Source organism: Pipistrellus hanaki (assembly GCF_964339955.1).
Source record: "Pipistrellus hanaki genome assembly, chromosome: 12".
Taxonomy (NCBI): Eukaryota; Metazoa; Chordata; class Mammalia; order Chiroptera; family Vespertilionidae; genus Pipistrellus; species Pipistrellus hanaki.
Genome location: NC_140514.1, coordinates 53,256,190 through 53,268,503, shown reverse-complemented (window position 1 = coordinate 53,268,503; position 12,314 = coordinate 53,256,190). Strand labels below are relative to the sequence as shown.

Genomic DNA, 12,314 nt, shown 5'->3' with positions numbered 1-12,314 from the left:
AAATTCTGACCCTTGGGGGATCAGACTGATGCCCCGGAAACAGCGCTCTGAGTGTCAGATGGTGTGGAGAGGCCGTGTCCGCCCCTTGCACCCGTGGGCCGGTCCCACGTGCTCGCAGAAGGAAGCAGATGGAGAGGCGCTCCCGGGACGCAGGGGGCCTGGGAGAAGTCCGCTTCTCACCCCTCCTGTGGGGGGCGCAGTTCCCTGCCCGGCCTTTTGAACACCACCTGTTGTTAGCAAGTGGAAGCATGGACAGACCTCCCAGCTGACTGGCTGAGAGGAAGTCGTTATGGTTAGATGGTTCAGGTGAAGATACAAGTGGACGAAGTGTAGTTAGTTGCCCATGGTCCTGAGCAGCATTTCCTTCAGGGCATACACACCACTGGAGCTGAAGATGTGAATAAAAACACCTCCTCCAGGTTCCATCTGTGGGAGCTCTCAGACCATTGTCAAGTTTTCTCAACATCTGCCTCCGTTCCCTGGTAAAGTGTCAGGACTGCACAGGGTTTCCTACAGCGTTCCCTGCAGGGATGCGTGGGGGCTAGTGAACCAGAGCGCGGGAAGTGCTGTGGACGTCCACGGTCCTTCGGAGATGGTAAACACCGCGGGGTTCTCTTGGGGCCCGGAGAGAGAGACCTCATTCCTCCCACGCGGTGCGAGGGAGCGGGAGAGGCGTCCTCGCCCTGTGAGGTCACCAACGTGGTGATGCGCTCACTGCTCCGGTGTGTTGCCATGCGGTCATTATCGGTGGAGAAGTCAGAGGGACCTCCCCGGGCCTGCCAGCACCATCACACTCCAGACCGTTACAAACACATTACACTAAAGCTGTATGTCTACCATGTGCCAATTAGAATATTTAATTGGCAATAAAAGAGGAGTTAATAAAACACATCTAAGAAATGGGAAATCAGATTAGAAGTGGCATTTTGGCCCTTACTCTAGAGCAGTGTTTCCCAAACTTCTCTCATGATGAGAATCACCTGGTGGAGTTGTTAAAACACAGATTCCTGAATCCCAACTAAGAAGTGCTAAACTAGAATTTTTGAGAACATATAGGTAAAATTGCATACCTAACTTAGTGCTCTGTATATAAAATCTGTCTTAGAGCACTAGTTAAGTATACAATTTTACCTATATGTTCCCAAAAATTCTAGTTTAGCACTTCTTAGTTGGGATTCAGGAATCTGTGTTTTAACAACTCCACCAGGTGATTCTCATCATGCGAGAAGGTTGGGAAACACTGCTCTAGAGTCATGGAACAGGAGAGGGTATGGAAAACTCCCAAAGCTCACTTCCGGTGTCTTTTCTTGCTGCTGGCTCATTCATCACTGCATACCTGTAGATATTTGGGTACCACCCCTCTCCCCCAAATAGCCTGTCCTCAGTTTGATTCAGTACTATTTTATTGTGTAATGACATGGAAGTTTTAGAATTCAACTTAAAAAAAAAAAAAAAAGAAATCTACAATTTATTGCTTGCTTGCTGGCTTACTTGTCAGATGAATTGTGTAGATTTTCTACTTTTTTCCCCTCAAAAGTCACTGCCCTCCAAAATATCTGGAGGTGGGTTTAAAAATATATATATTGAATGGCTGCTTGGCAACATTGACTAAAATGTGTTTCTGGTGGGGGGTTTCACTACCACCTAATGGCCGTCTCAGTCCTCATTTAACGGTGCATATCACCGATTTGTAAGTGTGTGCTGTAACAGGTCAGCTGTCTGCTGGCATGATTGGAGAACTTACGAAATGAAGTTAATTTTGTATTTCCTTTTCTTGGAAAATCCTTTACTTTTAAACAGATAAGTGACTTAAAAGTCCAGGCCACTTGAAGATAATGCATTTAGAAATTGCTGATTGATGAGCTTATGCTTATCTCATTTTGTTTAAGAAGATACAAATATATCTTTTGAGAATAGACTTTAGACCTGAAGAAAAGTATTGCTCTAGGATAGGTGGATAACATTGCAGAAAGAAAAAAATAAAGGAAAAAGAAAAAAGAAAATTGAAAGGCTCTGACTATATGTTTTTCTCTCTTCAATAATTCATTGTAATATTAATCCTGGAATTCATGTTTAAGTCATGGTTGTCAGTTGTGGAAAATATTATTTAGCTTAACAGTTTTAATTAAAATGTTTGTGTTTTAAGCAAAACAGTTTATGTTGTAACAGGATAGCAGCAACTTTTTATGCATCTCTTTCTTTGCTGGATTTCCTTTTAGAGATAATAATCTTTCAGGCTGTTTCCCATAAAATATGCATATCACATTCGTGTTTCTGTTTAATGTGTGCAGGAGTAAGAAGCACTGAATTTGATTAACTTTATTAACCATAAATAATGAAGTGAACTCTTTTATGTTAACCCTTGTTTTATTGTGTATCAGCCTTTAGACATTTGGCTATCTGGACAAGCAATCATTTATATCCTTTTAAAAAATATTTATTGCTTCTTTGACTAATTGCTTCTTATATGACTTAGAGCCTTTTGCAGTGGTACCATTTGTTAAAACACAGCCAGAAGCAGGCAGAGCAGTGTCATTTTTCAAAAATTTAGTGTCATTTTTATAGACAAATAACACTTGTAAATGATGGATAATAGCTAGCAGGATGCTGCATGGTATAAAAAGTGCATGAATTATATTTGCTGGGAGTTAGAAGGTTAACTTGTCTATAAACTAATTGAAGGGCTTTATGGCAAATGCAAAATTCTGTGTGCACATTATCGGCAAGACTTAAAGCAGCTGAAAAGGGGCTTTTCCTTCCCTGGGGAATTATTCATCCTCTCATCCTCTCCCCTGGCTCGCTGCTGGGTACGGGAGCATCTAATCATAGTGCATCCGCAGGATTTATAAAAGCAGTGGAGGTGCTTTCACGAGGCTCACACTAGCACTGGAACGTTAGGAAGGGAGGGGCGCGGGTGTCGGTGTGGAAATTGCCTCTGCGTTGTGATATGTTTGGTTCACACAGACCACGCTGATTCCTGGCCGTGGGAAAGCAGTGGTGAGAGAAATTCTTGGTTTCTTCAGCAGCTTGGGATGGGTTTCTTGTTATTTACCCTGATTAGTAATGGACTCATGTCTCACCACCTCTGGAAAAGTCTCAGGAGATATATTATCTCCTCAAATTTCCTCTAAACGCCCTTCCTATTTTTTTTTTTTTTCTAGGACTGCAATTAGACTTAGGTTAGACCTCCTCACTGTGTTCTCCATATGGGTTAACATCTCTGTTCTTCACCTCCTTGTCTCTCTTGTATTGATTGCCTTTTAGGTGATTTCTTCAGTTCTTCCTTCCAGCTTATTAATTTTCTTTTTAGCTGTGACTAATATAATCTTGATAGTGGATTCTCTATGTTAATGACTAAAGTTTTAAAAAAGTGTCTTATTTGGTTCTTCTTCAACTGGCTGGTCGTTTTAAAAATTGTGGCCAAGTACACAACATAAAGGGACACCTTCCCCTCTGCACTCACTGTGTCACACGAAAACTGACGGCGCTTTCTGACCGTCACTCGTCGCTTGCTCATTTTTCTATTCCATCTTCTGCGTCTTTGACATCATAGGAATGTGGTTATTTTATGCTTTGTATCTGGCAGCTGAAACAGTTGAAGTCCATGGGAATCCAAATCTGTTATTTGTTGTTTCCTCTGGCTCACACATGGTGTTTTGCTTTGTGTGTATGGAGGCAGTCTTGATTTCCAGCTCCTATTTATCTGGATTGGTAGGAAAAGCCTTGGGTCCTAAATCAGGGATGCTTTTCTAGGGGAGTACTTGCTTTGTCTTATGGGTGATCATGGGGTGCTGCTGCCCTGACACCATTCCCCCCATGTAGGAGCCCCAGTGTAACCAGGGGTTTTAGTGTCCTCTCCCCCGACCACAGCCCACACTGAAAGCAGCACTTTGCCATTTAGCTATGTTTAACATAATGAAATGGTCTAAATGGCATTATTCTACAACAATATATGTCAACAGATACTCAAATATATCACATTATTTTGCCACAATACGTATTCAATGTAAAAATAGTCGACAAAATACAAAAATATAAACATAATTAAAGCCAAATTGACGGTTTTATCAAAGAAAGAAAGAAAGAAAGAAAGAAAGAAAGAAAGAAAGAAAGAAAGCAGCTCTCTCATTGGACCCTCCCTGAGTTGGGGCCTATTGCCCAGGGTTCTTTTGTTTGCTTGGTTTTTCTTTTGTGCTCCTTGGTGATTTTTCTTGCTTTCTCCGAGCCCAGCAAAATAATCATAATTGTTTTTTATTCAGGATCTGCATGTTCTCTCGTGGACCCCACGCTTCTGGAGCCCACTCTGGCTCACAGCGGCTTCCTGTGCGGGGCCCTAGAGGGCAGCGCCCTGAGGGCGGCTCCTGAGTCAGCGGCTCCCAGGCTTCTGCTTCACAGAGCTCTGCTCTCTCCCGCCCGGGGGCACCTTACTCCCCAGAGGAGCTCTGGCCGCATCCCCACCATAAAGTCTAAACCAGCTCCAGACTGAGTTACCTTTGTTCCCCTTGGAGGGGGGGGGGGGGAAGGCCCTCTCCGGTGCGGCGGCTGCCGGTTGAGGGTGCTCCCAGATCCCAAGGAGACCGTGGAGAGGGCTGTGCTTCCCTCCCTCGGAGCCTGTCTCCCTGACTGCCGCTGAGCACAGGCACCCAGCCCGTTGGCGGCCATGAAAACACGGCTCTTCTCCTCCAAGAAGTACACAGTGCTCTCCTGACCCTTTTTCCCACTTGGAGTGGATGAAGGTTATAAAGAGTCACCAAGTCATTTATGACACATTAATTTTGAAAAGTCCCTTTAAAAGCCTGACAGCTCATCTTGGGATTTTCTATCTGTGGTGGATTTCGTGGCTCATTCAGAACTCCCAATGTGACATCTGTCCCTGCGAACAGACCGCGTGTGCCACCTCCTCTGTCCACAGGGCCGTCTCCTCCTTCTCTGACCCGCCGTGTGTTACAGAGCTTCTAGAAAAGAATAGGTTTCTGTTTTGAGAACCAGTTGATTCACTTTTTCATTACCTTGCAGAGAGTGTATCTTACCTGCTGTGCTTCTGGTACATAAGAGTGACGGGTAGTGAGCCCTCAGAACCACCACAGGCCCTGTGCATGGGGCTGGGCAGTAAGCACACTCTCATCGGGCATGCTTTATTTTTTTAAAATGCCATGGCACGTTAACTCCATTAAAAATCAGAGTGTTTATGTAAGCTACCACCCCCCTCCCCCCGAAATGGAGCTCAACCCCCCATTGGTAGGGCCTGGGCTGCACCGTGACTTCCCTCCACAGGGCGGAAGGCGGCCGGGAGCAGGGGTACAGAGAAGCCGCGGACACTCAGCCGCTGGGCAGGGTGAGCACCCACAGAGCAAGTCACGCACAGGTTGTGCCTTTGATGAGGTGGATGATGAGAACGGCACCGCACCTCTCTGGTCTTCTCAGAAATCTCAGTTTCATGAGAAAAACAAAAGAGCAGTAAAACCCAAACTGAGAGATACTATGCAAAATGCCTGGCTAGTTGTTCTCAAAACGGTCAAGGTCATCAAAATAAAGAAAGCGAGAAAACTGTCCCACATGAGAGGAAGCCAAGGAGCCATTGCTATGACCTGTAGTGGGGTGGGACCTTGGAAAAGAAAAAGGACAAAAAAGGTGTGAAATCCACATACAGTGTGGCCTTTAGTATATAGTAGTTACTAGTGTTGGTTCCTTAGTCATGACGGAGGTAAGATGCTAATAGTAGGACAGATTGGGTGATGCGATATACGGGGATTCTCTGCACCGTCTTTGCAACTTTTCTGTACGTCTGAAAAGGTTATATGTAAATAGTCCGAATGGCAGAACAACCAAACAACCAATCTAAGTGTATAATAATATGCTAATGATATGGTAAGGCTGCTCAACCATTCGCTATGACGTGCACTGACCACCAGGGGGCAGACAGTCAACCAGTCACTGTGATGTGCACTGACCATCAGGGGACAGATACTCCGACTGGTAGGTTAGCTTGCTGCTGGGGTCTGGTGAATCGGGACTGAGTGAGATGGGCCGGACATGCTCTGGAGTCTCTCCCCGACCTGATCGTGCACCGGTGGGGTCCTTCAGCCTGGCCTGTGCTCTCTTGCAATCCGGGACCCCTTGGGGGATGTCAGAGAGCCGGTTTCAGCCTGATTCCGCAGGCCATTCTCCTTGGGAGGGTGCCAGACACAGGGCTTATCATTGGCAAGTGCTGCAACAGCACGAGCCTCTCCTGATCAGGACCGATTGGGTGCGAGCCTGCAGCAGGCACTGGGGGGGCGAGATGACAGGGAGCAGCAGGTAGGAGCTGCAGGCGGCATTGGACTGTGGGTTTCAGCCCGAGCCTTGCAGGTCACCCAGAGGGACCCCACCTGTGCATGAATTTGTGCACTGGGCCGCTAGTTGTAAAATAAAAAGTTTATTTTAATAAAAAAATTAAAATAAAGATAATTAAAATAGAATAGATATTTTAATAATTTTTTAAAATAGTGCTGAGAAACGTATATGAGCTGTTATCTGCATTTCAAAATACCTTTGACTATCTTCTCGAAGCGGGGAGAGTGTCTGGTGGACAGGTAGGTACACAGTGCAGGAGGCAGCTGTTAGCACAGTGGTTAAGGACATAGCCTTGGAGCCAAACTGACTGGGCCTAACGCCCAGTTTCATTGCTCTTAGCTCTGTGACCTTAGGCAAGGCAGCATTCCTGTGTGTCAGTGTTCCACCTGCAAAATTCCTGTCCCATGGTGGGTGGCTGTGAGGGCTTTATGGCAAATGCAAAATTCTGTTCAAGATACAACACACACAAAGCTCACCTGGCACCTACCACATCCTGTGTTAGAGCCAGGCTGTTCCCTTGATTTCCCCAACGCCTTTACTACCTGTTCACATGACTGTAAGGGTCAAGTTGGTGGGTAACCCCATGCAAGGCAGAATGATAGAAAACTATTTGTTCGCAGAGGCCAGCGTGAAATGAACAAGGACATAGAGTGTGTTTCCCACGTTGTTAAGTAATAACATTGCCACTTGTGTATCCTAGACCCTTAGGATGCTCTCTAATGCTAATGATGGGATCGGATTCATACGTGTAGACATGTGTGTTTTGTGTCTGTGGTTTTATAGAAGGTCGTTTATTTAGGATCTTAAAGAAATTCATCGTCTGGCTGGGGTCCCACAGCTTGTTCTGTGGACGCCGCTGTTCCGTGCCCGATGAGCTTTCTGTCCTCTTCCAAAGGCTCTGGCGAGGCGCCGGTGCCAGGTCCTGGGTTGACATCTGGCCTCTTGGCTGACGCTTCAGCCAGATGGGAGCATTGGTGTGGCCTCAGGATCAAATAGCCCCCCTTTTTCTCATTATCACTTTCTAAACTTGCTTTGGATTAGAAATGAGGACATGCAATTTTCTTTTTAAAATAAACAGGTATTTGAGATATAATTCACACACTGTACAATCCGTCCATATGAAGTATACAGGGTGTCACAGACTATTCAACCTTCACCTCAGTCAGTTTTGAAACATCTTCCCGGCCCTCCAGAGAAACCCTGTGCCCTTTAGCTATCATCCCCCCATCCCCCGACCCCCAGCCCTGGCAAACCACAGATCTACTTCCTGTCTCTGTAGCTTTTCCTGCGTCTGAACCTTTCATATAAATGGAATCACATGCGGCCTCTGGTGTCTGCCTTATTTTCCTTAGTATAACACATGTGCTGCTGTAGCACATACCACTGCCCCATTCCTTTTTGTTGCTGAGTAGTAAGTGATCCATTGAATATATAGACCAGCTTTGGGCCACTTCCTGTTTATTCACTTTCTCTCTGGGCAGTATGTATCAAAATGGTACCTTCATTGAATTTGCTGGCTGTATGCTTCACTATAGTCACCTGCTTCACGCGGCTAGCTTTGTGTGTATGATGGCTCTTGTATATGAAAAAAACAGCCTTGGGTATCTGGCTTTCATCATCCAAAATTACTGCTTAAAGGTCGGCTATTCACTTAATCAGAAGTATATATTTCTCTAAAAATCTCACCATCTTGCTTTTTTTATGGAGGCCTTTTATTTTTTCAACTGTGTCTAAAAATGTCTTGTATGTCTTCAGAAGACATAGCGTGGTGTGTCTGAAGGAGCACGCACTGTGGGCGCAGGCCTGGGTGGCTGCTGTGCCTGCCATTACCAGTTTGCAACTGGGTGACTGAGGCTCTGAGGCTCCATTTCCAGCAGGGCGGCTGAGTTGAATAGCGAGCTGAGGTAACATTTATAATATGCCTCGTATATCATTTCTTGGCATGTAGTAGTCACTGAATAAGTAATGGTTGCTATTTTGTAGTTGATATTGGAACTCTAGCTATCACTCATTTTTCCTGTGTGATCCTTTTTCTAATGCACTATTTGAATATGCCGCGGGTCAGCCTTATTCTCAGAAAGTTAATGCCGTTATTATTTTATAGCTGGTGTGATTTACTCTAGCTATTTGAGAATTGGGATCTCCCAGGTTCAGGGTGTGTTCCCAAGGGATCCGGAGCGGATAGCAGTTTATCTTGATCAGGAAACGGAGATGCCGGGGGAGTCATGGGGCGGAAGTTTGCATTCCTGCCAGAGCAGCTCACGGATTACGCAGGTGGCTTCTCTGTGAGAGGAGCAGCCCCTGTGAGGAGTCCAGCTTTCTGGTGAAGACGGATTTCTTCAACAACACGAGAGAGGCTTTACAAACGATGCAGAGGTGCAGTTGAGTTTGAATTAGCAGGGAGAGATTGGTGAGAAAAAGAACATGACCAACAGAAAAGGAAGGACAAACTACACAACAGAATAGAGTAACAAATGTTGTGATGCTGTGGAGAGGGCCGGGGGAATGAATAGCATTGGCACTAATACTAATAGTGATATTAGGTATCATTTATTGAGCATTTGCTAGGTAATGTGTGCTGGGCCAAGTGCTCTGATCATGTGTTTATCCATTTAAGAGGTAAAGAGATTCGATAGGGCGGAGTCAGACATCAAAAAGGTTGAATAACTTATCCTGAGGTCACACAGCCAGGAAATGGCAGAGCCGGGAAATGAATCCAGTGTAGCTAGAGACTTAGCAGAGATGATTTTCTTTTTCTCTCGAGTGTATGACAGACCTGGAAACCCATCCCGTCTAGGAAGTGCTGTCTGCCCCCATGAACTCAGCTTTTCCCCTGGGGCCAGCTGTTCAGACGATACTTATCAGCGTGAAGAAGTCAGTGAGCACTGACTTCAGGCAAAAGACATATACCAGGCTCTTCCAGGCAAACCGAAACATATGGTCACCTGTATGTAGGATTTTAAAGCATTTCTCCGTGGAGCCAAAAGAAATAAAGAAGACCTGGCCTTCTTTAGAACAGATGGCGCAGTGTAAACAGGGGATGTGGCGAACACAGACCTGCTTGGCTCCCATTGTGACCGTATCATATTTATCAGGAAATAGAGTCTTAAAATTGGAAAGGGTAGAATAAACATGCTTAGGAAAAATTAAAACTCAAGACAGAAGAGATAATGAGCTGCTGAAAGTGCATTTGGGTCCCCCCGGGCACAGAGCGAGCTTGCCGATGGGACGTGGAGCACTTTAGATAATGTTTGAGAACCAAGAGACCAGGATGCCAGAAGATTGTAAATGATTTCAGGGAACGTGTCCCGGTTCTCCAGAGGGAGAAGCATAGTTTAGAAGCTGCAGATGGGTGAGCTTAAGTCATTTTCTGATGAAATTCCAGAAGCAATTTTAAACAGATGTTTGTGAACATATAAAAAGGCAGCAGTGATTACTGGGAGACAGAAAGGACTCTCCGAGGACAGGGCTGTTCCTGTTTGGATGGGAACATCAGTGTGACATAGGAAGGGAATGTCAGCTAGAGAGTGAATATTGATTTCAATATGCCGTTTGAGAATGGCAAGATGGAGAAATGTGAGCTGGTGATCATGCGGTTCTTTGGGATGATATTTGAGGCAGCAAACCATTTTAAAACTGGGTAATGAATGGGTTAACTGACCAACCATGGCCTATGAGCCAAATATGGCCAGCCTCTTGTTTGTGTAAATAAAGTTTTATTGGAACAGTCAAGCCATTCATTTACACATTACCTATGGCTGCTTTTATGCTACAATGAAAAAATAGCAGTTGTGACAGAGACCCTATGGCCCACACGACCTAAAATATTTGCCATTTGGCTCCTTTACAGAAAACGTTTGCTGACCCCTGGTCTAGAGAGAACACTGGTTTTTAGACCTGCTACGTATTAGAATCACCTAAGAAGTTCTTATTCATGTCCTAGCTTCCCCTTACCCGCCTCTCACCAGCTGCATACAAATCTCTGAGGTTGAGCCTGACATTAAAAAAAAAAAAAAAAAAAAAAAGATTCGCAGTGACTGTTCTGTGCAGTCAGGGCTGAGACCACTGGCCGGAAGGTGACGGGAGTGCTGCGGCAGCAGGAGGGCCCACCCCATGTTCCTCCTGGAGATGGTGATTTATTGGCCAACCCCAGGATGAGACAGGTGAGAGGAGGAGACGGTCCCCTAGGCGACAGGATAAAAATCGCCACATTTCTGTTGGTTTTGGTAACAAAGGCGAAGGCCTGCACTTATGTCCTAAATGTCCTCGGCAGAAGTGCTGAGTGGTGATTCACTTCATGGTTATTCATGTGCACATGAGCAGACCCGGGATCGGCCAACATTATAACATAACCAGGAAACCAGAATGAAACAAAACTGACTCCCGGCAGGCCCAGGCTCCCACATTACATGATTAGGAGCCCCAGAGATGAAAGTTGCACTCTCCTCTGCCCAGGTGTTAGACTGAAGCTCCCTACTGCTGAGAGGGTGCTGGTGGGGCTTTGGATTCTCCCCCAACGTGGGACCTGCCAAGTCCCACCCTCTTTAAAGCAAGATGAGCTGCCTGGAAGGCAGGGAGGTGTTCAAGCCGCAGATTAGATGACCGTTTGGCAGCAGTAGAGTTGAGAATTATCTTTGGCAATTATATTATCAGGTTTTCTAGAGAAACAGAACCAATTGGATATGTGTGCATGGCATTTATATGAAGAGATTTATTGTAAGGAATTAGTGCATGTGATACTGAGGCCAAAAAGTCCCCAGATCTGCAGGGTCAGTAGGCAAACGAGAGGCAGAAGAGCCAGTGATGGAAGTGCTAGTGTGCGTCCTAAGGCCTGTGAGCGAGGACAGCCGGTGGTGAAAGCACCAGTTTCAAGGCCTGTAGGCTCATTCCAGGAAGAGTCCCCGCTTCAGTTCAAGTCCGAGGGCCCTGGAATGTCCTAGCTCATGTCCCGTCCGAAGGCAGCTGGGCAGAGGGGGAAGTCAGCCTTTCTGTGCTGTTCAGGCCTTCCTCCGGTTGGTGAGGCCGACCCACCCTGGGGAGTATGCACTTTATTCAGGCCACTGGTCCATGTCACCCCGGCACAGAAACACCCGCACAGACACGCAGCATAATGTTTGTCCAGATATCTGGACACCCTGTGGCCTCGTCAGGTTGACATAAAACTAGCCATTACTGTGGCCATCTAACCCAACTTCCTCACTCTGTAGATGAGGAAAGAGTCTTGAATTGCCCAGTGTGCCCCATTGCCCAGGTAGCTCTGGGGTTCGGGGCTCCTAAACCCACCACCTGGTGCCCTCAGAGAGTGTGCTAATGGCCGGAGGAGTCCTTCCCGTTCCCGGGTGAGATGGGCTCGGCGAAATGAAAGGGATGAAGTGACGCCTGGGAAGGAGAAACCTTACCTGGGACCAAGAGCTGCAGCCCCCGGAAGGGGAGCACGAGGTTCTGAGGAGCCGATCCCTCACCGGGACACAGAGGGCCAGCGTACACCCAGGTGACAGCCCTAAGCTTATGCACTTGGATTTTCTACACAAACTCTTCGTGCCTCTTCAAGGAGCGCCAAATGCTAGTTAATCCTTTCATGCTGGCGAGAGGGCGAGAGAGCGAGGGAGAGGGGTCCTCAGACAGACTCACGCCGGCGTGTGTCACCAGGGGAGCGAAGGTCGCATCGGACAGTCCGCAGGGGAAGTTGTTCCCAGTGTTCCTGGCATATGGCCTCCTTTTCTGGAACCAGAAGATGATTTGGTCAGAAAGATGCAGGACACTCAAAGGGAAGCTCTTCCTCCAGGAAACTGCTCCTGGCAGCCATCATAGCAGGCCGAGCACCTGCCCTGTGTCAGAGGCTGTTTGGGTGCTTCACATCCCTGCCTTTTCCTAGCCGAAACGCCAGTGACCTTGCACAGTGTTCTCCCCACTCCACAGATGGGAAAACTGAGCCCCCGATGCGTCTTCTTCACGTGGAAGGAAATGATTTGAACGGTACA

The 12,314-nt window shown here is 46.6% G+C and overlaps 1 protein-coding gene across 5 annotated transcripts in view; it reads left to right on the top strand.

The window, feature by feature from the left end:
* Nucleotides 1-12,314, top strand: part of AFF3 (ALF transcription elongation factor 3) — a 464,310-nt gene that overhangs the window by 40,855 nt on the left and 411,141 nt on the right. The gene's annotated exons all lie outside the window — the stretch shown is intronic.